Source organism: Bos grunniens, chromosome 3 (genome assembly GCF_055505025.1).
Source record: "Bos grunniens cultivar Pamir isolate PY7600 chromosome 3, Bosgru_T2T1.0, whole genome shotgun sequence".
Taxonomy (NCBI): Eukaryota; Metazoa; Chordata; class Mammalia; order Artiodactyla; family Bovidae; genus Bos; species Bos grunniens.
The window spans coordinates 37,947,239-37,972,910 of NC_141167.1; the positions used below are offsets into that span (position 1 = coordinate 37,947,239).

The 25,672-nt window shown below is 43.1% G+C and overlaps 1 long non-coding RNA gene and 1 pseudogene across 1 annotated transcript; both read left to right on the forward strand.

The window, feature by feature from the left end:
* The first annotated feature begins 1,961 nt into the window (after nucleotides 1-1,961).
* On the forward strand, nucleotides 1,962-15,003 carry LOC147375495 (uncharacterized). The gene is made up of 3 exons (XR_015161561.1): nucleotides 1,962-2,009; nucleotides 2,846-2,936; nucleotides 14,950-15,003. It is a non-coding gene; the product is annotated as an uncharacterized LOC147375495 (long non-coding RNA).
* Nucleotides 15,004-15,267: 264 nt separating this feature from the next.
* On the forward strand, nucleotides 15,268-16,648 carry LOC147375496 (uncharacterized; annotated as a pseudogene).
* The last annotated feature ends 9,024 nt before the right edge of the window (nucleotides 16,649-25,672 follow it).

The following is a 25,672-nucleotide window of genomic DNA, read 5'->3' on the forward strand; positions in this document are numbered from 1 at the left end:
TCTTGTGTAGGCTTTTATTCCTGAAGGCTGGCTAAAATTCATAGGCTTAACCTACCGGCCTCAGAAATACTGAGTAGTTGCAATATCTATCTACCTCTTTGTAATAATTGGCTGTGTGCTTTTATTTATTCATTTTAAATGGACATGATAAGGACCTCACCACACAACTCCATTCATACAATCACAGAAGAAATACCAAGAAGAAAGCATTCAACATCAAGAGCTAATTTTTATCAATGGAACTGATGTATAAAAAATTCTTTTGTTTTTTCCAAAGATTCTTTCTTACAGCCAAGGGATTTTGCAACAAAAACTGAATGCAGACATGTGAGCATTAAGCATTTATAAGTTTTTGGCATTATAATGTTGGCCATAATTAGTCAACTGTCTCTTTTTGAGGTGTAAAACAATATAAACTGAACTTTTGAGATTAAGTAACATTAATATTATAAATGTTCTCAAATATGAGTTATAAATGATGTTATAATGTGATTTCTTTTGTTTTGTGATTCCTACTCTTCTTGTGTGAAACTTGTAGGACTGTAAGCTGTGTTAAAGATCGTAAGCCTCAGTGGCCAGGGTGAACTTCCATATTTTTTGTCTTGAAAAGTTGGCTGGAGGACTGAAGCTGTCTTAGAGGGATAGGCTAAGAGAAGTCAGATGGGTGACACAAGTCACTGGAACAGGAGAAGCAACTGATGAGTCAAGGTCCCCTCCCCAGGGGTAAATGTTATTCCTTAAAATGAGATGCTTCATGAGGACCTGACTCCACCTGCTGAGAGCTGCTGCAGAGGGACACTGCCAGAGGCTCTGGGAGCGGAGGCCCACTTCCCACTCACACTTGCCTGGAGACCCACTGCAGACAGGAGACCAGTGCTCCTGCTGATACGTCTCCTGCCCAGACTTCTCCTTGGAGAGGTTCCTTACCCTCTTTTCTATATTCCCAACTTTGACTAACATGTCTTGCATGCTAATTGCTTGCAATAAACCAAGTGATTTGTGAACTGAATATCGGCCATGTTTTATTTATCTCCAAGCCATGATGTGTGCCTGTACTTACTGCTGGGCCCTGTGACAAACACTGGGAACTTTCACTGAACCAAACTTGGGTCTGCTTGCCTGCATGCAGTAAAGCCAATTTACCAACACTGGGTTGTGGTAAAGAAAAGTATAGGGCTCCAAGCAAGAAGCCCAAGGTAGCTAGTGCCCAAAATACTTGAACTCCCTGATGGGTTTCTAGAAAGCCTTTTTTTTTTTTTTTGGAAAGCATTTTCAAAGCCCAGGTAAGGGTGTGGAGTCCCAGGGTATGTGATCAACTTGGGCACAAGTTTCTGGTTGACTGATGGTGAGATAACAGGACAGTGTCACTTTATCAATCCTCAGGCTCCAGTAGATCTGGGGGCTATGTGCTCATGGTCATCAAGTAGTTAATTTCTTCTGTTTGGCAGAGGTTTCAGCATCTGTGAAACAGCTCAGGAAATGTGCAGCACATGCTGTTGTCTAGGTGCTCAGAGAGGAACTGAAGCAGAGGATGGGGAGGGCTCTGTCCCAGGAAGGCTGCATAGAGTCCAGTGTGATTACAGAGCCATGGAGAGAAAAAGCAGCAGACATTCCAGGGGGTTGAGAATGATTAAATGTGGAGATTGAAGAAAAGAGGGAAGTCAAGGTTGACTTCTGGGGTCGTGGCAATAACTTTAGCAATGAGTGGTGCCTTTATCTCCTTGAGAGGCTGGAATCCTGGCAGTAGGGTAGGGGTGGAGCACACAGGTGCCCGAGAATCAGAGCTGGAGGTGGAACTCCGTGGTTATGGATTGGAAATCAGCAGTGACTTCTGGGCTGCATGAGATATCCTGAGAGGCAGCAGAGGGGTGGGATTGAAAAGGGATCAATTCTAGAGATTTGCAAACTCTGCAAGGGGAGGGAGGAGCCAACAAAAGACTGGGTCAGCCCTCTAGCCTCCTTCCTCACTCTGCTAAGGGCTATGTCCTAGGGCTGGAGCCCCTCTCCAGGTAAGGCTGGTAGAAGTGTGGGGCATGGGGCGGGTGCTGTCCTGGCCCCCTAACTTTAAGACTTACTCTGTCTCTCACTGGCTCATGAGAAAGGCACCTTCCTAGGCCTCCATTACTCTGAAATTGGGGATATTAAAATAGTAGTGCCTCAAGAGGAGAAAATGAAGACCAGGAGGAAATGAGGAAGAACTAAAGTATTTGTTTTAAAAACATGGTTGGGAGGTGAAACTGACAGTGTCTTTGAAGGCAGTGGTGTAAGTGAGAGCTTTGGAGCTTAGGGGATGCACACTTTTGATTCTGTCTCTAGTCCCTCAACTAGAGGGACTAGAACTATATCCTCAATCTATTTCTTCAGAGTATTTCTGACTGGGGATAGATTTGGAAGTAGTCACTTTTTCTACATTTCCTTCATTGTTAGAAGATTGATTAAGTTCTTTTTCTAACAGCAAAAGGAATAACATTTACTGTTGCTGCTGCTGCTGCTAAGTCGCTTCAGTCATGTCTGACTCTGTGCAACCCCATAGACGGCAGCCCACCAGGCTCCCCCGTCCCTGGGATTCTCCAGGCAAGAACACTGGAGTGGGCTGCCATTTCCTTCTCCAATGCATGAAAGTGAAAAGTGAAAGTGAAGTCGCTCAGTCGTGTCTGACTCTTAGCAACCCCATGGACTGCAGCCCATCAGGCTCCTCCTTATGATCATATAAATTTAAGCACACACATAACTAGAAAAGTAACTTCTTGTTTTTCCCCCTGAGTACAAAATGGGTTGCTTTTCTACTACTAAACCTTAAGCTTTGAATTCTACTAATATGTCATGTGCTTTGCTTGAATTCTAGGCCCTGAGACACAGCTGCACAGGAGACCAAGTTCTGCTGTGCAGAAAACTCATCCTCCTTCCAGGACAAGGACCTCTGCGGCTGAGCAGTGGTCAAAAACATAATCCAGCCAATTTGAAGGGCCATTTGGGGAACGTCCCCTCTAGCAACTAGAAGGGACTAGCTCACAGACTGTCCACAAATGGAAGGCTTTGATAAGAAGAAGGGTGGGGCAGAGAGCCCGTAGGGAAAGAAAAGATTAGTTTTAGGCCAGGACATCTTTTGAGGGAAAAGAATGGCAGTTTCATCATGTAGACAGCGTCTTCCTCTGGGTGCAGGCTGTGGAGAAGGCCCACAGGACAGATTATCTCCTTGGTGCCAATCAGAAAATTCCAATCCCGTTAGCTAAGATTACATTTCTCGGAAAGGTGAAAACTGCAAGTAAGTCAAGTGTGGAGCCTAGGATTGGTGTCTGGGCTTTAGCATAAGTGATGTCATTTTGGGCTTGTGGTTTTTCTTTAGCAGCAGCTAAGACTTGACAGTTGAGTGTCTTGGTAAATGGAGAAGTGGAGGGGGTGTGGGAGCACACATATTTTAGTGAATCAGGGAAACTGACCTTTTGGACTGATGAGGAATGAGTTTAGGGTGGGGATCCTTAACCTGGAGCTTTGGTGGTTTGATATTATTAGCAGAACCATGACTTTGTCACCACTAGAAATCATAGCTTTTTTCACTTCGTGTTACAGTTTTGCAGGTATTATGAAACACAGTCTTATACTTTGTCAAAATTCTAAAATAGTTCAGATCTGCCAATCTTGTTAAATAATAGGTTAAGAAGCTCACATATTCTGTATCTCAAATTATTATTTTGATAACTGTATCATGCTAAAACCCACTCAGATATGAATGAAAACTCCAGTCTTTCCTGCTGGAGATTCTAGACACCTTAAAATTCTATCCACTCTGGGTTCAGAACCCCTAAATCAATATGGACAGCAAGGTTTAAACACCGAGTCTGGAGCAAACTTGGCAAGGTTCAAGTCAGGCTTGGAGTGCCATCAAAAGGGGTTTAGCACAGAAAGACTCAAGAAGCTTTTAATCCATGCAGTAATGAGTGCTGATTTATGTTCTAAGGAACTTGCTCTAACAATATGCAACAGGAGGGTGAACTCTGGAGACAGGAAACAAGAAAGACTAGAAACATTTAGCAATATACACACCAAAGATATGGAGGGGGTGGTGCGGGGGGCATAACTGTTTCAATGTGACATTTAATCATTCTATTTCTACTCATCTTATGTGACAATACGCTATGTTAAGTAGTTCAAAATGGAGTAACAGTGGCCAATATGAGCCTCCACGAAGATTGCTTTTAAACGTCTGATATTAGACTATGAATATTTAAATGTGACATATTGAGTGTTAATATGGGTAAGGAATTTGTTTGCTAAGGGCCAAGATTTGACTTCATCAGAACAGGAGCAACTGATGGAGACAAGACCCCTTGGGGCTTAACTGGTACTCCCTATTACTCCTTAAAATGAGACCACTGAACTGAGCAACTAGAAGGCTCTTGTCTGGGGACTGAGCCCATGCAGGTGGAGGCTCTGTGACTTCCTGCTCACACTAGTCCTGAGACTTATTTCCTGGGATGGAGTGGGAGAGGCGCCACTCTTTCTTACTTATATGACTAACTTACGGTGCCTGCGTGATTGTATACAATAAATAGAGCGAATTGTAGATTGAATTTGGCTCTGTTTCGCAGTCTTCAGTTTCAGACTCACCTGGCCTTCCTGCAAGACTGCACCACCACACACCAATTCCCCCTTAATCAGGGATGGAAAACAGCTTGTTTTGATTTGCATTTTCTTGGCTTGCGACTGCCATCATTTCATATGTTTGTTGTCTACTTGCATTTCCTCCATGCTGAATTAACTTTTCAGAACGGGCAGCCTGTGCTTAGTGTGCTTTTTTTCCCCCTGAGTTGGCCGGCAGTTTTGTGGACTTCCTTTTAGCTAGAGACAGAACAGATCATATTCCCACCCCATTCTTCATGACCACCCAGAGTTTGGCATTACTGTGTACTTTCCACATTTTAATTACCCGAAAACAGTTCCTGCAGCTCCTTTGAAGGTGGGGAGGAGGGATATTTGGCCCAGCACTGGCCATCATCAGTTTTCTCCAACCATGGAACCAGTTTTGTTAGCATTCCCCTGACTAATAAAATTGAGCATATTTTAATCTATTTACTGTCTATTCAAATTTCTATGGTTTTATATCTATTTACAAAAATGGGTTCATACTAGCCACGTTACCCACAGCTTGTTTTTTCCTCTAACGTAGCCAGGACATCCTTAACCAGTGCATTGCATCTCTGGTGTAGTGTCTAGTAGCCACTCTGACTTCTCAGTGGGCACTGAGCTCCTTTGGCTCAACCCTTCTCTTATTAAAGGGCATTATTTTCTGAGTCTTTGTCATGAAAAACCCAGGACTGAACATTTTGTTAAGTCCTGGTGATTTCACTCCTGGGGTAGCTTTTCAAGGGAGAGTATATGTTATTATTTCTGATTTTATTAGGTGTTCCAAGTTCCTAAAAAGTCATAACTATTCCCAGTTCAGATAGGTAATAGTGATCCCATTTTTTTACATTATACCCTCAACTTCTGGGCTTGGGCAACTTATCATGTTTAGTACACATTGCTTTCAATTCTCCTTTTTTTAAAATTTAGTTTATCAATTTACACAAAATTTTATTATAAGAAACATGAAGGATTTTTGTGGTGGTTTAGAATTTGTTATTCTCTCTTCTGTGAAGTACTTTCCTGTTTTAGCTTTTTTGCAGTTTACAACTCTTTGATAACAGTTGTCTGTTCTGTATTGTTAAATGGACTGTTCTGCACATGGAACCTTTTTTAAATCTTGAACATTGTATTAATTTTTCTTTATATTCATCTGATGAGGATTATGTGTTTTTTACCTTTTGGATCACTATTTGATTATTTTAAAGTTTTGCCACAATATCATTTACTTCATTTGTTTTTTTTTTTTTATTATCATACATTTGCAAATTTATCTTTTAATATCCTCCCATCGGGTCCTTTTTCATGCTTAATTTTGTACACTGTAATTTTTTCTCTTTAAGGAAAATGCTTACTTGTGTTTTGATTTTATTCTTAACAGTTTTCTTTTAAATTTCTACTTTTATCTCAGCCTTTTGTCTTTTCTTTTCTTGGTTTTGATTTAGCCATGTTATTTAGGGTACAAAGATATTTATATTTGTGGATTACCATAACTGAAAATTTTTCTTTGCTTCATTTCATACTTTTGACCTGAATTATGCTTAATTGGTCAGTGTTACCTTCTTCATGCTTTAATTTTGTCAGCATTTATATGTACAATTTTGCCCTTATTTCCAGTTTTCTTTGGTAGTTTGCTTTAATACTATTTGTAGGACATATAGAGCAGTCTTGCTGCTGAACTGAACTTGATTTCACTCACCTGATGCACAGCAGCCAATCTACTGCCACTGGGTCATAAGGAAAGTGCAGCATCTATTTGCAGGGCACCAAGCAAGAAGAATAGGTAGCTAATGATCAAAGGACCTGAACTCCTTGCTTGGTGGCCTGAAAATTAACACTGTGCTTTTGCTTCACCAAAACGTGGTGTCAATAGACTGAATTTGCTGCAAGTGAACCTAAGTTCAGTTATGTAACAATTTTGGTGACCATGAAAAGACCACCACCCCAACTGGGTATCTTTGCGGCACATTGGCTCCTGGCAGGAGAGGGCTCTAAGATTCTGTCCAGCAGCTTCCTGAACACCTTTGTCTCAGGGACAACCCAGAGCATCTGCCACCAACTGGGGGTCGATGGCCCTTGGTGCTTTCATGGTGAAGGAAACAAGGCACTTAGTTGAGACATTTCTGCTTAGTAGAAGGGCTCATGTATGATGACACCAGGGTGTTCATTTTGCCACTTGGCTCTGTCTGTGGTGGGATATTGATTTGGGGGATTTTCTGTATTGGACTAAGGAATCTGTAACCCTGAGAGATGCCTTGTGTTTGTGTGCTTGCTTGCTTCCTTGACGTTTGATAGTACCAGCTGTGAACCACAAAGATGGGTAGTCAGAGCTCTGCTCCATCTTGTAGCCCCTTAGGGTATATTTTGCAGAACTGGAAGATTTTTAGTTAAGCACCTCGGAAAAGGAGAAAAAATGGTATTCCATGTTAACACTGTTTAGCCTCAGGACATCTTAAGATCTGGAGAACACTGCTCCCTAATGGCTCTTTAAATTATAACACTGTCTTTGAACCAGAACTATTTTGTGAAAGGGGAGGAAAATGGGAGGATGCTTCTTATGTACAGCCCTTATGCTATTGATTCAAAGAGAGCCTATTTAGATAAAAATGTAGCATGCATGGAATTATGATACAGAAAGAAATTTCCTCCAATAAAGAGATTTTAAAAGGTTTACCCTATTCTCAGGAATCAAGAGATGGGGAATTAATTCAGCAAATAAATTCTCCTAGATATCCATCACAACTGCCTCTGTATGGTGGGCAAAATGCGGAAGCAGGGGCTGGAACCATAGATCCCACAGTAGCCAGTTCATTCTCACCTGCCCTCGCAGGAGCTGAGGAAGGAGGGGTTGTCTTCCTCTCATACCCAACAGAGCTTCCATTTTGGTCAAGAAACCACTAATGTTCATTCAGGGTGATTCCCACTGAGGCAGATTCACATTGGAGGAATAAATGCCCAAGATCATCCAGCAGGATTCATATGGATCCACTCTCCCTTTTCAACCTCAGACATGTTGAATTGCAAAAATAATATGCCAGCCTACTGGCATGACCCTACCAGGATGGAAAATTCATTCTCTTTCATCTTTGCCAACCCTATTGGGCTGATATCAAAGTTTGCTAACCACTCTGTTGGCTGAGGAAGAGAAGAGGATGGAAATATTGTGTTGACTAAAAAATTCATATGTGTTTTTCTGTACGATGTTATGGAAAACCCTGAACAAACTTTTTGTGAACCCAATAGAAAAGGCTAGAGAAGAGGTTGTTGCCCCTGGCAAACCCATTGCAGCACCAGCAGCAAAAGCAATTCCCATCATAGATCCAGACTGGGAGGAGAGTGACCTAGGCGATAAAGTTGGAGTTGAGCATTACAAGGAGTGCATCATGATAGGGCTCCAAAAGGGAGAACCAATATTGGAGCTTTCACAAGGTGCAAGGAGTGTGCAAAGAGCCCCAGGAAAACCCCTGAGGTTTTGGAAGAGAATGTACAGGGCATATCGCCAATATGCAGATGTGGATCCAGATAATCCAGAGAATTTCAAATTAGTTAGTTGGACTTTGTGACTTAGAGTGCCCCAGTTGCAGAAAACATAAGGACTTTTTGGCCTGTTGTTATCTCATTTGATAGAAACTGCTTTCGGTGTTTTATAGTTGGGAGGGACTATAAGATGAAAAAGAGACCCATGAAATGAAGCAGCAAAAGTCCCTTTCGGCAGTGACACTCAGTGGAGAAAGGAGAGACAAAAATCTGAGCAGAGAGTAAGACCCAGAGAACCAAGAGAGTGAATGGTGGCCCACAGAAAAAGCCCACTAATGGGACACGTAAAAGCGGGTTGGCAGCAGTCCCTATACTAAGACAAGAAGGCAACTGAAAGAAAGTCTGCCTCAGTTTACAAAGGAAACTGGAAGAGGAGGAGAAAGCATTGTTCATGCTGGAAACAAGAGAGAGTGCCCGAGGATTCTCTGAGGGGACTCTACTTGGGGAAATAGTCTCCCACCAGGAGCTCTGGGTAACCCTGTTGTGGGAAATAGATTGTCTTTCTGACTGGTACTGGAGCCACTTGCTCTGTTTTGAACACTGCATTCGTAAGGAGATGGACCCATAGAGTTAATCCAGAAAAGTGCTTTGGCAAGAGGATTATCTAGAAAGCCTCTCCAAAAACTGTTTTTGCAATCCCTAGACTGTCAGATTGAGGCTCCTAATCTAAAACACAGCTTTTTTAATACATGCCAGAGTGCCCAGTTGCATTGCTGGGGCAAGACTTTTTAACTAAATTAAATGCTAACGTGACTTGCACTTCTGAAATACTGGATATAAAGGTACCACTGGAACAAGCTTGTGCCTTGCAGCTAGCCCTCCTGTCAAGGGATGGAGAAGTCACCACCAGTGTCCCTGAAGACATCTTGCAGCAGGGATGCTTGGGAGCATGGGGTGATAGGTGGGCAGGAAGAGTCTGGATGGCCATAGCAGTTAAGGTGAAACTGAAGCTGGACACTTAGGCTCTGAACTTAAGGCAATATCCCTTAAAGGACCAAGCAAAACAGGGATCCAGTCCAAAGCTGGATTGGCATTTTGAAATACTTGCTTATTGGACTCCCTCAGTCACTATATAATATTCCCATCCTGCCTTTAAGAAGCCTGGCACTGAGAACTACTTACTGGTTTGTTCAGGACATAAGAGCCATAAATCAGATAGTGAAAGATATTCACCCTGTAGTCCCAAATCCCTATATTCTTCTGATCATCTTATCTGGAAACTTTCATTAGGCTTATGCTAAGTCACTTCAGTCTTGTCCGACTCTGTGCAACCCCATAGACGGCAGCCCACCAGGCTCCCTCGTCCCTGGGATTCTCCAGGCAAGAACACTGGAGTGGGCTGCCATTTCCTTCTCCAATGCATGAAAGTGAAAAGTGAAAGTGAAGTCGCTCAGTCGTGTCCGACTCTTAGCGACCCCATGAACTGCAGCCTAACAGGCTCCTCCGTTCATGGGATTTTCCAAGCAAGAGTACTGGAGTGGGGTGCCATTGCCTTCTCCGTCATTAGGCTTAGCAGAGGTCTTTTTTGTATGTTATTTTGAGTCCTGAATCCCAAGAGTTATTTGTATTTGTTGGGAAGATCTAGAAACCAAAGCAAGCAGCAATACTGCTGGGCAGTATTGCAAGAACTTAAGAACACCTTCACAGTGTTCGGGAAAGTGCTGCTGCTGCTGCTGCTGCTGCTGCTGCATCGCTTCAGTCATGTCCGACTCTGCAGCCCAACAGGCTCCTCCATCCATGGGATTTTCTAGGCAAAAGTACTGGAGTGGGGTGCCATTGCCTTCTCCGTGGGAAAGTGCTAGCTAAAGATATAAGGGAGCTCCAGCTACAGGAGGGAGCTCTGCTCAGATATGTGGATGATCCCTTCACAGCTGGCAATACAAAGAACACAAGTGAAAACACTGGGACTACTTTGAACTGTCTGGCCAAATGAGTGTATAAAATCTCTTGGAAAAAGGCCCAAATTTCCCAAATGTCTCAGTTTGGGATCCAAACTGAGAAAAGGCCAAAGGAATTGGCTCCAGGACTGCCAAGAGACAGTAGCCAGGGTGTGGTGACCACCACCAAAGGCAGTTGCATCGGTTCCTGGAATGGCAGGGTTCTGCTGCACTTGGATCCTCCAGCTTAAGCTAATAGTTAAACAGTTGTATGAGACCCTAAAAGGGACTCACAATAATGCCTTAGTGGGAACTGGAGAATGTCAAGAGACTTTCCTAACAATGAAGAAAATAACTATGGACTGCTCCTGTTCTGTGTTTGCCAGGTTTGAAAAAGTCATTTGGTTTTTTATACATGAAAGACAGGTAGTGAGACTGGAGGGGCTTCCCTGGTAGCTCAGCTTGTACAAAATCTGCCTGGAATGCTGGAGACCCTGGTTTGAATCCTGGGTCTGGAAGATCCCCTGGAGAAGGGATAGGCTACCCACTCCAGTATTCTTGGGTTTCCCTGGTGGCTCAGATGGTAAAGAATTCACCTTCAATGCAGGAGATCTGGGTCAGACCCCTGGGTTGGGAAGATTCCCTGGAGGAGGGCATGGCAACCACTCCAGTATTCTTGCCTGGAGAATCCCAGTGGTCAGAGGAGCCTGGTGGGCTACAGTTCATGGGTTCACAAAGAGTCAGACATGACTGAGCGACTAAGTACAGCACAGTGAGACTGGAGGTATTGACCCACAGTCAACAAAATGCCCAGTATACTATTTCACAAAGGCTTTGGACAGTACAATCCAGATGTATTTGAGAGTCATAGCTGCTAGTCTGGATCTGTTGCAGGAAGCAGAGGAATTCACTCCAGGAAGCCGACCATGGTGTGTACATCCCACTGTGTGTTGCCACTGTTGAACAAAAGAGTGGATATTGTCTCACTTTAGACCACTTGGGAGGATATCAGGTAATTTTACTTGATAATTCTAATGTGACCCCAAAGACTGTGTCCTCCTTGAACCCAGCCACCCTGCTCCCAACCCCTTTGGGTGGCCCAGAGGCACATGATTATTGGCATATCATTGAGCAGGTGCTTGGATCTGATTATAATTCTCTTTGGAGATCCAAACCTGGAGATGTTCCCAGATGGACGTAACCTCATAGACCACCAAAACTGAAAGATCAGATATGCAGTGGTAACCTTGCAGGAAATCCTAGGCGTGGAAGCTTTGTCATCATGTATCTTTGCCCCAAAAGCTAAAATTATTGCCCTTTCTTGACCTTTACATCTCAGTGAAGGTAAAAAAGTCAACATCTATACTGACTCGAAATATGCCTTTTCAGTTGTAAACATACATAGGGTAATTTGGAAAGCTAGATTGCTCACTTTTGAAAGAAAAGAAATCAAACATACCAAAGAAGTTTTGAAACTGCTATACACAGTGCTCAAGCCAAAGTGAAAGCGAAGTCGCTCAGTCATGTCCGACTCTTTGTGACCCCGTGGACTGTAGTCCACCATGCTCCTCTGTCCACAGTGCTCAAGCCAAAGGAGGTGGCAATTTGCTCGTTGCCCAAGACATCTGAGATTTGACAATTTTGTTTTGAAAAGGAATAACATAGCTGACCAAGCTGCTAGAACAGGTTCAGGACAAAGCACCTTTGGTTATAGCCCTGTTAATTTAGCCCCACATACCCTAGGGCTCAGACAGTAAAGAATCTGCCTGAAATGCAGGAGACCCAGGTTTGATCCCTGGGTCAGGAAGATCCCCTGGAGAAAGGAATGGCTACCCACTCCAACATTCTTGCCTGGAGAATTCCGTGGACAGAGAAGCCTAGTGGATGGGGTCAACAAAGAGTTGGACACAACTGAGCAGCTAACACACTTACCCACTCACCTGAGAACCTCGAAATACCAAGAGAATGGGGATATTACCTTACCCATTTAGGATCAAATGATAAATGATCAAGGAGTGGTTTTAATTCATGACTATCTAATGGGGAAAGTAATTGGAGCAATATACATGAGTCCCCATTATAGGCATCCAGTGGATACAGGACTACATTGAAAGACCAAATATGCAAGGACAATTCAAAGAGTACTACAAAAGTGTATGCTTTGCACTAAAAATAATTTCAAGATGAGGACTCCCTCATCCTGCACAGAGTCCAAGCTAGAGGGAAGTGCTTGAGAAAGATTGGCAAGTAGACTTTACAATCATGCCTAAAGTAAAAGGAAACTTTACTTACTAGTGATGGCAGACACCTTTACAGTCTGCTTAGAATCATTCTCTTGCTGGATTGAAAAAGTTTCAGAAGTAGTAAAGGTCTTGCTCTATGAGATAATTCCTAGATTTGGGTTACTGAGCTGAATTAATTCAGAGCAATAATCAGATCAGATCAGATCAGATCAGTCGCTCAGTCGTGTCCGACTCTTTGCAACCCCATGAATCGCAGCACGCCAGGCCTCCCTGTCCATCACCAACTCCCGGAGTTCACTCAAACTCACATCCATTGAGTCAGTGATGCCATCCAGCCATCTCATCCTCTGTCGTCTCCTTCTCCTCTTGCCCCCAATCCCTCCCAGCCTCAGAGTCTTTTCCAATAAGTCAACTCTTCACATGAGGTGGTCAAAGTACTGGAGTTTCAGCTTTAGCATCATTCCTTCCAAAGAAATCCCAGGGCTGATATCCTTCAGAATGGACTGCTTGGATCTCCTTGCAGGCCAAGAGACTCTCAAGAGTCTTCTCCAACACCACACTTCAAAAGCATCAATTCTTTGGCGCTCAGCCTTCTTCACAGTCCAACTCTCACATCCATACATGACCACAGGAAAAACCATAGCCTTGACTAGATGAACCTTTGTTGGCAAAGTAATGTCTCTGCTTTTGAATATGCTATCTAGGTTGGTCATAACCTTCCTTCCAAGGAGTAAGCGTCTTTTAATTTCATGGCTGCAGTCACCATCTGTAGTGATTTTGGAGTCCAGAAAAATTAAGTCTGACACTGTTTCCACTGTTTCCCTATCTATTTCCCATGAAATTCTTTGGCTGCAAAGAATATAATCAATCTGATTTCGGTGTTGACCATCTGGTGATGTCCATGTATAGAGTCTTCTCTTGTGTTGTTGGAAGAGGGTGTTTGTTATGACCAGTGCATTTTCTTGGCAAAACTATTAGTCTTTGCCCTGCTTCATTCCATATTCCAAGGCCAAATTTGCCTGTTACTCCAGGTGTTTCTTGACTTCCCACTTTTGCATTCCAGTCTCCTATAATGAAAAGGACATCTTTTTTGGGTGTTAGTTCTAAAAGGTCTTGTAGGTCTTCATAGAACCGTTCAACTTCAGCTTCTTCAGCGTTACTGGTTGGGGCATAGACTTGGATTACTGTGATATTGAATGGTTTGCCTTGGTAACGAACAGAGATCATTCTGTCGTTTTTGAGTTTGCATCCAAGTACTGCATTTCGGACTCTTTTGTTGACCATGATGGCTACTCCATTTCTTCTGAGGGATTCCTGCCCGCAGTAGTAGATATAATGGTCATCTGAGTTAAATTCACCCATTCCAGTCCATTTCAGTTCGCTGATTCCTAGAATGTTGACATTCACTCTTGCCATCTCTTGTTTGACCACTTCCAATTTGCCTTGATTCATGGACCTGACATTCCAGGTTCCTATGCAATATTGCTCTTTACCTCATCGGACCTTGCTTCTATCACCAGTCACATCCACAGCTGGGTATTGTTTTTGCTTTGGCTCCATGCCTTCATTCTTTCTGGAGTTATTTCTCCACTGATCTCCAGTAGCATATTGGGCACCTACTGACCTGGGGAATTTCTCTTTCAGTATCCTATCATTTTGCCTTTTCATACTGTTCATGGGGTTCTCAAGGCACGAATACTGAAGTGGTTTGCCATTCCCTTCTCCAGTGGACCACATTCTGTCAGATCTCTCCACCATGACCCGCCCATCTTGGGTGGCCCCACGGGCATGGCTTAGTTTCATTGAGTTAGACAAGGCTGTGGTCCTAGTGTGATTAGATTGACTAGTTTTCTGTGAGTATGGTTTCAGTGTGTCTGCCCTCTGATGCCCTCTTGCAACACCTACCGTCGAACTTGGGTTTCTCTTACCTTGGGCGTGGGGTATCTCTTCACGGCTGCTCCAGCAAAGCACAGCCCAATGCTCCTTACCTTGGACAAGGGGTATCTCCTCACCGCCGCCCTTCCTGACCTTCAACGTGGGATAGCTCCTCTAGGCCCTCCTGTGCCCGCGCAGCCACGGTGTGGGGATGCTCCTCCCGGCTGCCGCCCCCGGCCTCGGGCTTAAGGGCGTGGGGTATCTCCTTTCGGCCACTGCCCCATGACCTCCGATGCGGGGTAGCTCCTCTCGGCGGTTCCTGCGCCGTCGCAGTCTGGCACTCTCAGCTTAATTGCTAATGTGAATCAGTAGGTATCTGAAGAATGTGGAACAAATGGAATTTGCATGTATTTTGGAGGCTACGATCAACTAGAAACATACTGTAAAAAGGAAGACAGCTAAAATCTGTCAAGAATTAACTTAACCTGGGAAAGTGTTACTGCTTGCATTGCTTAGAATTAGAGTGGGTCCTAGAAGTACACTCCAACTGAGTCCTTATGAAACACTGTATGCTCTATTCTGAGCAGTTATATGATCAGACATGTGATCAAAACGTTAAAGAAGTAGACACTGTAAGATATGTGCGTATGCTGGGGTTAGTTTTAAATGCTATTCCTAAAATTTGCTACTAGTAAAGTGATGTTTCCCACAAATGTCCCCCTCCAGCCAAATTCAGCCCTGGTGGGTGAGGACTTAGGTTCTACTACTAACTCACTCTTCTGTTAAATTGACAGGAATCAAACCGTGGATCCATTGCATACGGGTGAAACTGGCTTCTGACCCAGCAACAAATTCATAGCCCTCAGAAGTTACAGAAAGACAACAAAAAAGCTGACTGAAGCCAGTACTCCTTGCTGCAAGTCTGGACTAGGGCTTCAGTTAAAAACAGAGAAAGTATCTTAGATAACTAGTGAATGACTAGTGGCCATCCATTACAACATTTATAATTGACTGGAGCATTTTTCTGGTTTATTACTTGCTTTTATCCTTTTGTTTACCACTTTATCTAATCACTTTACCTGTGATTATATCATAGTCAAGCAAATCTGTAATTTGTTATGATATTGATAATAGGAGATACCTAAACCTTCCTTTATTTTAGTTTAAGCCTTGTGATAATAGGGTTAGTACCAAAGTTGAGCACCAGTGCTGTTTTTCCATACAAGCTGTTGGCCCCAACTATAATGATGGCTCTTGCTTTTCTTTACTGTCTCATTCCACTGGTGTCTGTCACTTCCTAGAAGGAAGTTAGGTTATCTCAGAGCATAGCAAGAGGTAGGAATTTAAATGATTGTGTGAAGTGTCATTTGAAATCTCAAACCATCCATGAACAATATATCCCATCGGTGGTTCCTGTAACGGATTTTGATACTGTTCCGAGTCCCATTACCTTCTATAATCATCCTCCTTCAAGTGTCACATGGCAAGTTCAGCTAACCAAGGGACGTCACAATATTCCAGTCCCTTGTTTCAACCTGTCTGAGGTAATTTCCATCGGAGGAAAAGTTACTACTGGTCCCCCTCGGTCCCTCAAATTTATTCTGAAAAAATGTGATGAACAAAATCCCCTGAAATGTACAATTGACAAATGTGTAAAGTCTAAAAATGACACTAATTTGTGTCAGAGAGCCAAACAAGTTGGGTATCATGTAAATGGACTGTGGAAGGCTTGCAGTGGCTCTCACCCCTGGCTTGATAACATAATCTCTGAACTCCCCCAAAATGAAAGAATCGATGACACCACCCCGGGAGGTATAACTTGCTCCGCTCCAGGATATATCTTTGTCTGTGGCGCAGGGAGTGACTCACCTACATGGGGATGGGCACATCGCTGTTTAGACAGCTGGCAAATGGAAGGGTCATGCCTACTGGGACATTTGAGGATCCCTTTTTCTGTGCACGGCCTTAAGAGCATTACTTCCCTCTCTAACTGAAACATGCATCTTAGAAGAGAGATATCATCAGGGTATTAGGACAATATAGGACAAAGTATTTTTGGCAACCTCACACCAACTGCCAAAGATTATATCAATAGAGATATGATTCATAAGCTAGCTACCACAATTGGGAAATCTGCCAAATTGCTGAGGACACAGCTTAAAGTATTGCAGCCCAACAAATATCTTTGAACTCATGTGGCCCTAGATAATAGAATAGCCTGTGATTTCCTATTGGCAAAACAAGGAAAAGTATGTGCAGTGGCTCATACCACATGCTGTACATACATCAATATCTCTGGAGAAGTTGAAATCTGAATAAACAGAATAATTCAAAAGGCTACCTAGTTATAGGATGTACATAAAGAAGATACATACCAAACTTATTTTCCTGATTGCCACCTGGAATAGGGGGACTCTTTTGAGTACTGTTACAAAGTTCCATTGATCATCATCCTCTTTGTAATAGGTTTATTAATTTTCAAATATTTGTTCAGATGGTATGACAAAGTGGTCAAAGAGAGAGATCGTGTTTTCATGGTGCAAAATGCTGACATTAGGCCTGGGACTCGAGAATTCTTTGAGAAGAAGGTCCAAGACTTTTGCTCCTCTAATCCTAGAGAATCAACGTCGCCCTTGTTCAGCAGGAAGTAGCCAGAGTGGTTGTCACCCCTGTTCCCCTCTGGATGGAGGAATATCAAAGAGCAGAGGGACCTGAAACTGAACAGAACCCTGTAGGATCTTCCTGGGTACAATCCTCTCTTGTCCCTACTTCTTGTCTGTAGAAAAAACTTGAGATTTTTAAGTCTTCCCAGAGTTCTAAAGAATCGACTCAAGGAGTTGATGATTACAGAAATGAGTAAATGTAGAAATAAAGGAAAAGCAATCAAGCTAAAAAAATTTAACCATAAAACAGAGTCAACAAGACTCCTAGTTCTTCCTCAAGGCATATAGATAACAATCTGATGCAACATGTCTTTGAGTTGTTTTACAGAACCAATACCACATGATGAAACCTGTTGACCTCAGCCAAGGTGACCCAAACAAGTTGGAGCCAGAAGAATGATGATCAAGATGCCAGATATCACTTTGTTGCTTAACACCCAACCAATCAGAAGAATCCATGAGCTAATCATGTGCTTAATACCCTTACTCTTAATTTTAGTTTTTAAAAACTCTTGCCTAAAAGCCATTGAGGAGTTCAGGTCCTCTAAGCATTAGTTGCCCATTCTCCTGCTTGGCATCCTGCAAATAAATGTTGTACTTTACTTTACCACAACCCTATGTCAGTAGATTGACTTTGCTCATTTGGGTAAGCAAACTCAAGTTTGATTCAGTGATAACCTGTGTTTCTGTTGGGAGAGTTCAGTGGTTTTCCTTAATGACTTGGAGCACTTTCAAGCATAAAAAAGAATAAACACTCATATCTATTAGCCAGATTCAGAACAAATATATTCTTCATTTTTCTCATCTATTTCTGCTCTTTTTTCTAAAATGCTGCTGCTGCTGCTAAGTCGCTTCAGTCGTGTCTGACTCTGTGCAACCCCCAACAGCCCTCCAGGCTTCCCCGTCCCTGGGATTCACCAAGCAAGAACACTGGAGTGGGTTGCCATTTCCTTCTCCAATGCATGAAAGTAAATTCCAGACATCATGCCATTTCACCCTTAAAAACTTCAGTATCTGTCTCTAAAAATATATGGGTGTTTTCTTTTAAAAAATCCAACATTTTTGTCCCAGTTAATAATTTCATATTCTCTAATATTGAATACACAGTCCATATTCCAAATTTCCTGCCCTCCTACAATTAGTTTTTTCAACTAGGATCAAAATAAAGGGCACAGAATTCTCTCCATCTGCTAAACTAGTACAGCTTCTCATTCCCCCAGTTATTGAAACACTGAAGCACTGTTGAAAATTCTATCTGGTGGATTTTTCTGGTTGCTTCCTCATTGTTATTCATTCACTCAGTCATGTCTGACTCTGTGTGACCTCATGGACTACAGTGCACCAGACTTCTCTGTCCTTCTCTATCTCCCAGAGTTTGCTCAAACTCATGTCCACTGAGTCGGTGATGCCATCCAACAATCTCATCCTCTGTTGTCCCCTTCTCCCGCCTTCAATCTTTCCCAACATCAGGGTCTCAGTTCAAAAGCATCAATTCTTCCATGCTCAGCCTTCCTTATGGTTGAACTCTCACATCTGTACATGACTACGGGCCGAAGAACTGATGCTTTTGAAACGTGGTGTTGGAGGAGACTCTTGAAAGTCCCTTGGACTGCAAGGAGATCCAACCAGTCCATTCTGAAGGAGATCAGCCCTGGGATTTCTTTGGAAGGAATGATGCTAAAGCTGAAAATCCAGTCCTTTGGCCACAACATGCAAAGAGTTGACTCATTGGAAAAGACTCTGATGCTGGGAGGGATTGGGGGCAGGAGGAGAAGGGGACAACAGAGGATGAGATGGCTGGATGGCATCACTGACTCGATGGACGTGAGTCTGAGTGAACTCTGGGAGTTGGTGATGGACAGGGAGGCCTGGCGTGCTACGATTCATGGGGTCGCAAAGAGTTGGACACGACTGAGCGACTGATCTGGTCTGATCTGACTGGACAAACCATAGCTTTGACTAGACAGACCTTTGCAAAAGTAATGTCTCTGCTTTTTAATACGCTGTCTAGGTTTGTCATGGCTTTTCTTTAAAGGAGGAAGCATTTTTAAATTTCATGGCTGCAGTCACCGCCTGCAGTGATTTTGGAGCAAGAAAATAAAGTCACTGTTTCCTTTTTTTCCCCCATCTATTTGCCATGAAATGATGGGACCAGACACCATGATCTTCATTTTTTGAATGTTGAGTTTTAACTCAGCCTTTTCATTCTCTTTCTCCTTTATCAAGAGGTTCTTTAGTTCTTCTTAGGTGCTCCTGTGATTCCTCATAGTAACCTTGATAACTTCAGATGCAGCTCCTATTTTTAGTTTGTTTCATTAAGAAGGATACAATGAGAGAAGATGGTCACATCCTAGGTCTCAGGCAAGTCTCTGAAATAGGCTGCCAGGAGTGGATCCTTGGCTTCACACACAAAAAGTTCAAGAGCAAACCATAGTAAAGTGAAAGCAGGTTTATTTGGAGAGATACATGCTCCATAGACAGAATGTGACTTGTCACAGACTTTGAGAGTGGCCATGGGAGAAATACACTCCACAGAGTGTGAGCCATCTCAGAAGGTGAGAGGTCCCAAGATATGTGAGTGATTAGTTTTCATGGGCTGGGTAATATCATAGACTAATGAGTGAGAGGTTTATTCCAACTGTTTTGGAGAAGGGATGGAGATTTCCAAGAATTGGGTCACTGCCCACTTTTTGGTCTTTGATGGTTGGCCTTGGAACTATCGTGGTGCCTATGAGTGTGTCATTTAGCTTGCTGATGAGATCACAGCACTGCATTCATTTATCTGCTTGTAGTCTATGCTTTTAATTTTATTTATTTAAGTGCTTGTTATCTCATTTCTTCTTATGAGGTAGAAATTGCTAGGCAGTCAGTGTAGAACTCTGAGATCTCCATCTTTTTTCAGTAAACATCTTGCTCCATTATCCAAAAACTATATCCTTTATCTTGAATTCCTGTAATGTGTCTTTGGACTTCGGAGAAGGCAATGGCACCCCACTCCAGTACTCTTGCCTGGAAAATCCCATGGACAGAGGAGCCTGGTAGGCTGCAGTCCATGGGGTCGCTAAGAGTTGGATATGACTGAGCGATTTCACTTTCCCTTTTCACTTTCATGCATTGGAGAAGGAAATGGCAACCCACTCCAGTGTTCTTGCCTGGAGAATCCCAGGGACAGAGGAGCCTAGTGGGCTGCCGTCTCTTGGGTCGCACAGAGTCGGACACGACTGAAGCGACTTAGCAGCAGCAGCAGTCTTTGGTCTGATAAGTTATTAGCACGCAGATCCAGGGAAGGGCAGTAATCAGCTTCTCTTCCATATGCTTGAAGGAAAAAAAAAACAATAACTGATGATCATTAATCTTAAGCCCATACATCTGGTCCAGTGTAAAATGGCCAGGGGGCATGAAAAAGGGTGGTGACTTAATCTGAGGATCAAGAGAAGCCATAAAGATGTTAAGTATCTTGATCTTTAAACTGACTGGTTAGAAATAGTGATTTAAGAACAGGAACCAACCAAAAATGTACAGATTAATAATGGTAAAGATATAAAACTGCTGTAATCCCTGTCTTTGGGGGGACTCTTTACTCACTCTCTGTGTCTTTGCTGAGAGCTTTGTACTTTCCTCCTCTCTAATATATCCTGTTCTCTTGCTACTGTGAGTGTTTGCGTGTTCATCGATTCCATTCTTGGGGTCCGTGAATAAGAACTTGGATTCCCATTTCACTTGCAGGACTAAAGAACTGGGGATGTGGGCTCACCTTTCTACCCATTACATCTTTTTTCTCCTCTGGTGGTGGTGGTTTAGTCGCTAAGGTGTCTGACTCTTGCGACCCCATGGACTGTAGCCCACCAGGCTCCTCTGTCCATGGGATTTTCCAGGCAAGAATATTGGAGTGGATTGCCATTTCCTTCTCCAGGGGATCCTTCCAATGCAGGTATTGAACCCGGGTCCCCTGCATTGCAAGCATATTCTTCATGTTTTCAACTTCTTGTATTCAAGATAGCCTTTGATTCATTTAGGTTAAATACCCTTTATCACATATTCTTGGAGTTTCCAGTGCTTATTTTTTATTTTTGTTTCATTTCTTTGACCAATATTTGCTTCCCAGGTGAATGTGAAGTCGCTCAGTTGTGTCCGACTCTTTGCGACCCCATGGACTGTAGCCTACCAGGCTCCTCTGTCCATGGGATTTTCCAGGCAATTGTACTGGAGTGGATTGCCATTTCCTTCTCCAAGGGATCTTCACAACCCAGGGATCCAACCCGGATCTCCTGCATCCTAGACAGACACTTTACTGTCTGAGCCACCAGGGAAGTCCCAGGTGACTTAGTAGTAAAGAATCTGTCTGCCAGTGCAGGAGACATAGGAGATGTGGGTTCAATCCCTAGGTTAGGAAGACCCCCTGGAGGAGGAAAAGGCAATCCACTCCAGTATTCTTGCCTGGAAAATCCCAAAGACAGAGGAGCCTGACAGGCTACAGTCCGTAGGGTCATAAAGAGTTGGACAGGACTGAGCACTTATTCTTAATGTAGTTAGCTTTAAGTCACTTTGAAACAGGCATATAGAGGGCAGGGCACAAACTTTAAAAGAATAACATAGCCTGAGGACAAGACACAAACTGATTAGAACCAAATAAGTCCTTTATTTTCTTGGGCTCCAAAATCACTGCAGATAGTGATTGCAGCCATGAAATTAAAAGACATTTGCTTCTTGGAAGGAAAGCTATGATAAATCCAAACAGCATATTAGAAAGCAGAGGCACCACTTTGCTGACAAGGATCTGTCTAGTCAAAGTTATGATTTTTCCAGTAGTCATTATGGATGTGAAAGTTGGACTATAGAGAAAGCTGAGCACCGAAGAATTGATGCTTTTGAACTGTGGTGTTGGAGAAGACTCTTGAGAGTCCCTTGGACTGCAAGGAGATCCAACCAGTCCATCCTAAAGGAGATCAGTCCTGGGTGTTCATTGGAAGGACTGATGCTGAAGCTCCAATACTTTGGCCACCTGATTTGAAGAACCAACTCATTGGAAAAGTCCCTGATGCTAGGAAAGACTGAGGGCAGGAGGAGAAGGGGATGACAGAGAATGAGATGGTTGGATGGTATCATCGCCTCAATGGACATGAGTTTGAGCAATGTCTGGGAGAGAGACAAGGACAGGGAAGCCTGGCATCTGCAGTCCATAGGGTTGCAAAGAATCAGACACAACTGAGCAACTGAATGACTGAACAACAGCAACAACAAAATAAGTCCAAGATGGCTGTGTCAACTTCCACTAGACCTTGAGCCTCAGTAGATGCTCATCATAACATATCAGCAAGTTAAATGACACACCCACACACTATGACAGTTTGGAGGTCAATCATCAAAGCCAAACTATGGGCGGTGGCCCAATTCTTGAAAATCCCCACTCCTCCCAAAATGTGAGACAATCCTCTCACTCATTACTCTCTGAAATTGTTGTTGTTCAGTCATATAGTCATGTCTGACTCCTTGTGACACCATGGACTGAAGCACATCAGGCTATCCTGTCCTTTACTATCTCCTTGAGTTTACTCAAACTCATGTCCATTGAATCAGTGATGCCATCCAACCATCTCCTCCTCTGTCTCTCTCTTCTATTCCTGCTCTCAGCTTTCCCCAGCATTAAGGAGTTTTCCAATGTTTGCATCAGGTGACCAAAATACTGGAGCTTCAGCTTTAGCATCAGTCCTTCCAATGAGTATTCAGGGTTGATTTCCCTTAAGATTAACTGGTTTGTTCTCCTTGCTGTCCAAGGGACTCTCTGGAGTCTTCTCCAGCACCACAGTTGGAAGGCACCGATTCTTTGGTGCTCTGCCTTCTTTACAGTCCAGCTCTCACACTGCATGTGACCACCTGGAAGACTATAGCCTTGACTACATGGACCTTTGTCAGCAGAGCAATGTCTCTGCTTTTCAACACACTGCCTGGATTTGTTGTAGTTTTCCTGCTGAGAAACAATGGTCTTCTGATTTCATGGCTGCAGTCACCGTCCACAATGATTTTAGAGCCCAAGAAGAGGAAATCTGTCACTACTTCCAGTTTTTCCCCTTCTATTTGCCATAAAGTAATGGGGCCAGCAGAGAAGGCAATGGCACCCCACTCCAGTACTCTTGCCTGGAAAATCCCATGGACGGAGAAGCCTGGTAGGCTACAGATGAACCTTTGTTGGCAAAGAATGTCTCTGCTTTTGAATATGCTATCTAGGTTGGTCATAACTTTCCTTCCAAGGAGTAAGTGTCTTTTAATTTCATGGCTGCAGTCACCATCTGTAGTGATTTTGGAGCACAGAAAAATAAAGTCTGATGCAGGGTGACAATATACAGCCTTGACTGACTCTTTTTCCTATTTGGAACAAGTCTGTTGTTCCATGTCCAGTTCTAACTATTGCTTCCTGACCTGCATACAAATTTCTCAAGAGGCAGATCAGGTGGTCTGGTATTCCCATCTCTTTCAGAATTTTCCACAGTTTCTTGTGATCCACACAGTCAAAGGCTTTGGCATAGTCAATAAAGCAGAAATAGATGTTTTTCTGGAACTCTCTTGCCTTTTCCATGATCCAGTGGATGTTGGCAATTTGTTCGCTGGTTCCTCTGCCTTTTCTAAAACCAGCTGGAACATCTGGAAGTTCACGGTTCACATATTGCTGAAGCCTGGCTTGGAGAATTTTAAGCATTACTTTACTAGCGTGTGAGATGAGTGCAATTGCTTTTTCAGTAATGCTGAAAAAGCTGAAGTTGAACGGTTCTATGAAGACCTACAAGACCTTTTAGAACTAACACCCAAAAAAGATGTCCTTTTCATTATAGGAGACTGGAATGCAAAAGTGGGAAGTCAAGAAACACCTGGAGTAACAGGCAAATTTGGCCTTGGAATATGGAATGAAGCAGGGCAAAGACTAATAGAGTTTTGCCAAGAAAATGCACTGGTCATAACAAACACCCTCTTCCAACAACACAAGAGAAGACTCTATACATGGACATCACCCGATGGTCAACACTGAAATCAGATTGATTATATTCTTTGCAGCCAAAGATGGAGAAGCTCTATATAGTCAGCAAAAACAAGACCAGGAGCTGACTGTGGCTCAGACCATGAACTCCTTATTGCCAAATTCAGACTTAAATTGAAGAAAGTAGGGAAAACCACTAGACCACTCAGGTATGACCTAAATCAAATCCCTTATGATTATACAATTGAAGTGAGAAATAGATTTAAGGGCCTAGATCTGATAGATAGAGTGCCTGATGAGCTATGGAATGAGGTTCATGACATTGTACAGGAGACAGGGATCAAGACCATCCCCATGGAAAAGAAATGCAAAAAAGCAAAGTGGCTGTCTGGGGAGGCTTTACAAATAGCTGTGAAAAGAAGAGAAGTGAAAAGCAAAGGAGAAAAGGAAAGATATAAACATCTGAATGCAGAGTTCCAAAGAATAGCAAGAAGAGATAAGAAAGCCTTCTTCAGCAATCAATGCAAAGAAATAGAGGAAAACAACAGAATGGGAAAGACTAGGGATCTCTTCAAGAAAATCAGAGATACCAAAGGAACATTTCATGCAAAGATGGGCTCGATAAAGGACAGAAATGGTATGGACCTAACAGAAGCAGAAGATATTAAGAAGAGATGGCAAGAATACACAGAAGAACTGTACAAACAAGATCTTCATGACCCAGATAATCATGATGGTGTGATCACTGACCTAGAGCCAGACATCCTGGAATGTGAAGTCAAGTGGGCCTTAGAAAGCATCACTACGAACAAAGCTAGTGGAGGTGATAGAATTCCAGTTGAGCTATTCCAAATCCTAAAAGATGTTGCTGTGAAAGTGCTGCCCTCAATATGCCAGCAAATTTGGAAAACTCAGCAGTGGCCACAGGACTGGAAAAGGTCAGTTTTCATTCCAATCCCAAAGAAAGGCAATGCCAAAGAATGCTCAAACTACTGCACAATTGCACTCATCTCACATGCTAGTAAAGTAATGCCTAAAATCCTATAAATAATAGTTTGTATGAAAGTGGAAAGTGAAAAAGTTGGCTTAAAGCTCAACATTCAGAAAATGAAGATCATGGCATCTGGTCCCATCACTTCATGGGAAATAGCTGGGGAAACAGTGGAAACAGTGTCAGACTTTATATTTTTGGGCTCCAGAATCACTGCAGATGGTGACTGCAGCCATGAAATTAAAAGACGCTTACTCCTTGGAAGGAAGGTTATGACCAACCTAGATAGCATATTCAAAAGCAGAGACATTACTTTGCCAACAAAGGTTCGTCTAGTCAAGGCTATGGTTTTTCCTGTGGTCATGTATGGATGTGAGAGTTGGACTGTGAAGAAGGCTGAGCGCCGAAGAATTGATGATTTTGAACTGTGGTGTTGGAGAAGACTCTTGAGAGTCCCTTGGACTGCAAGGAGATCCAACCAGTCCATTCTGAAGGAGATCAGCCCTGGGATTTCTTTGGAAGGAATGATGCTAAAGCTGAAACTCCAGTACTTTGGCCACCTCATGCGAAGAGTTGACTCATTGGAAAAGACTCTGATGCTGGGAGGGATTGGGGGCAGGAGGAGAAGGGGACGACAGAGGATGAGATGGCTGGATGGCATCACCAACTCGATGGATGTGAGTCTGAGTGAACTCCAGGAGTTGGTGATGGACAGGGAGGCCTGGCGTGCTGCGATTCATGGGGTCGCAAAGAGTCGGACATGACTGAGCGACTGATCTGATCTGATCTGATATGCTAATTGCAAACTCTCAGTCCTTTCCTCCCCCACCACCTTGCAACCACATATCTATTCTCTATGTCTATGAGTCTGTTTCTGTTTCATAGATAAGTTC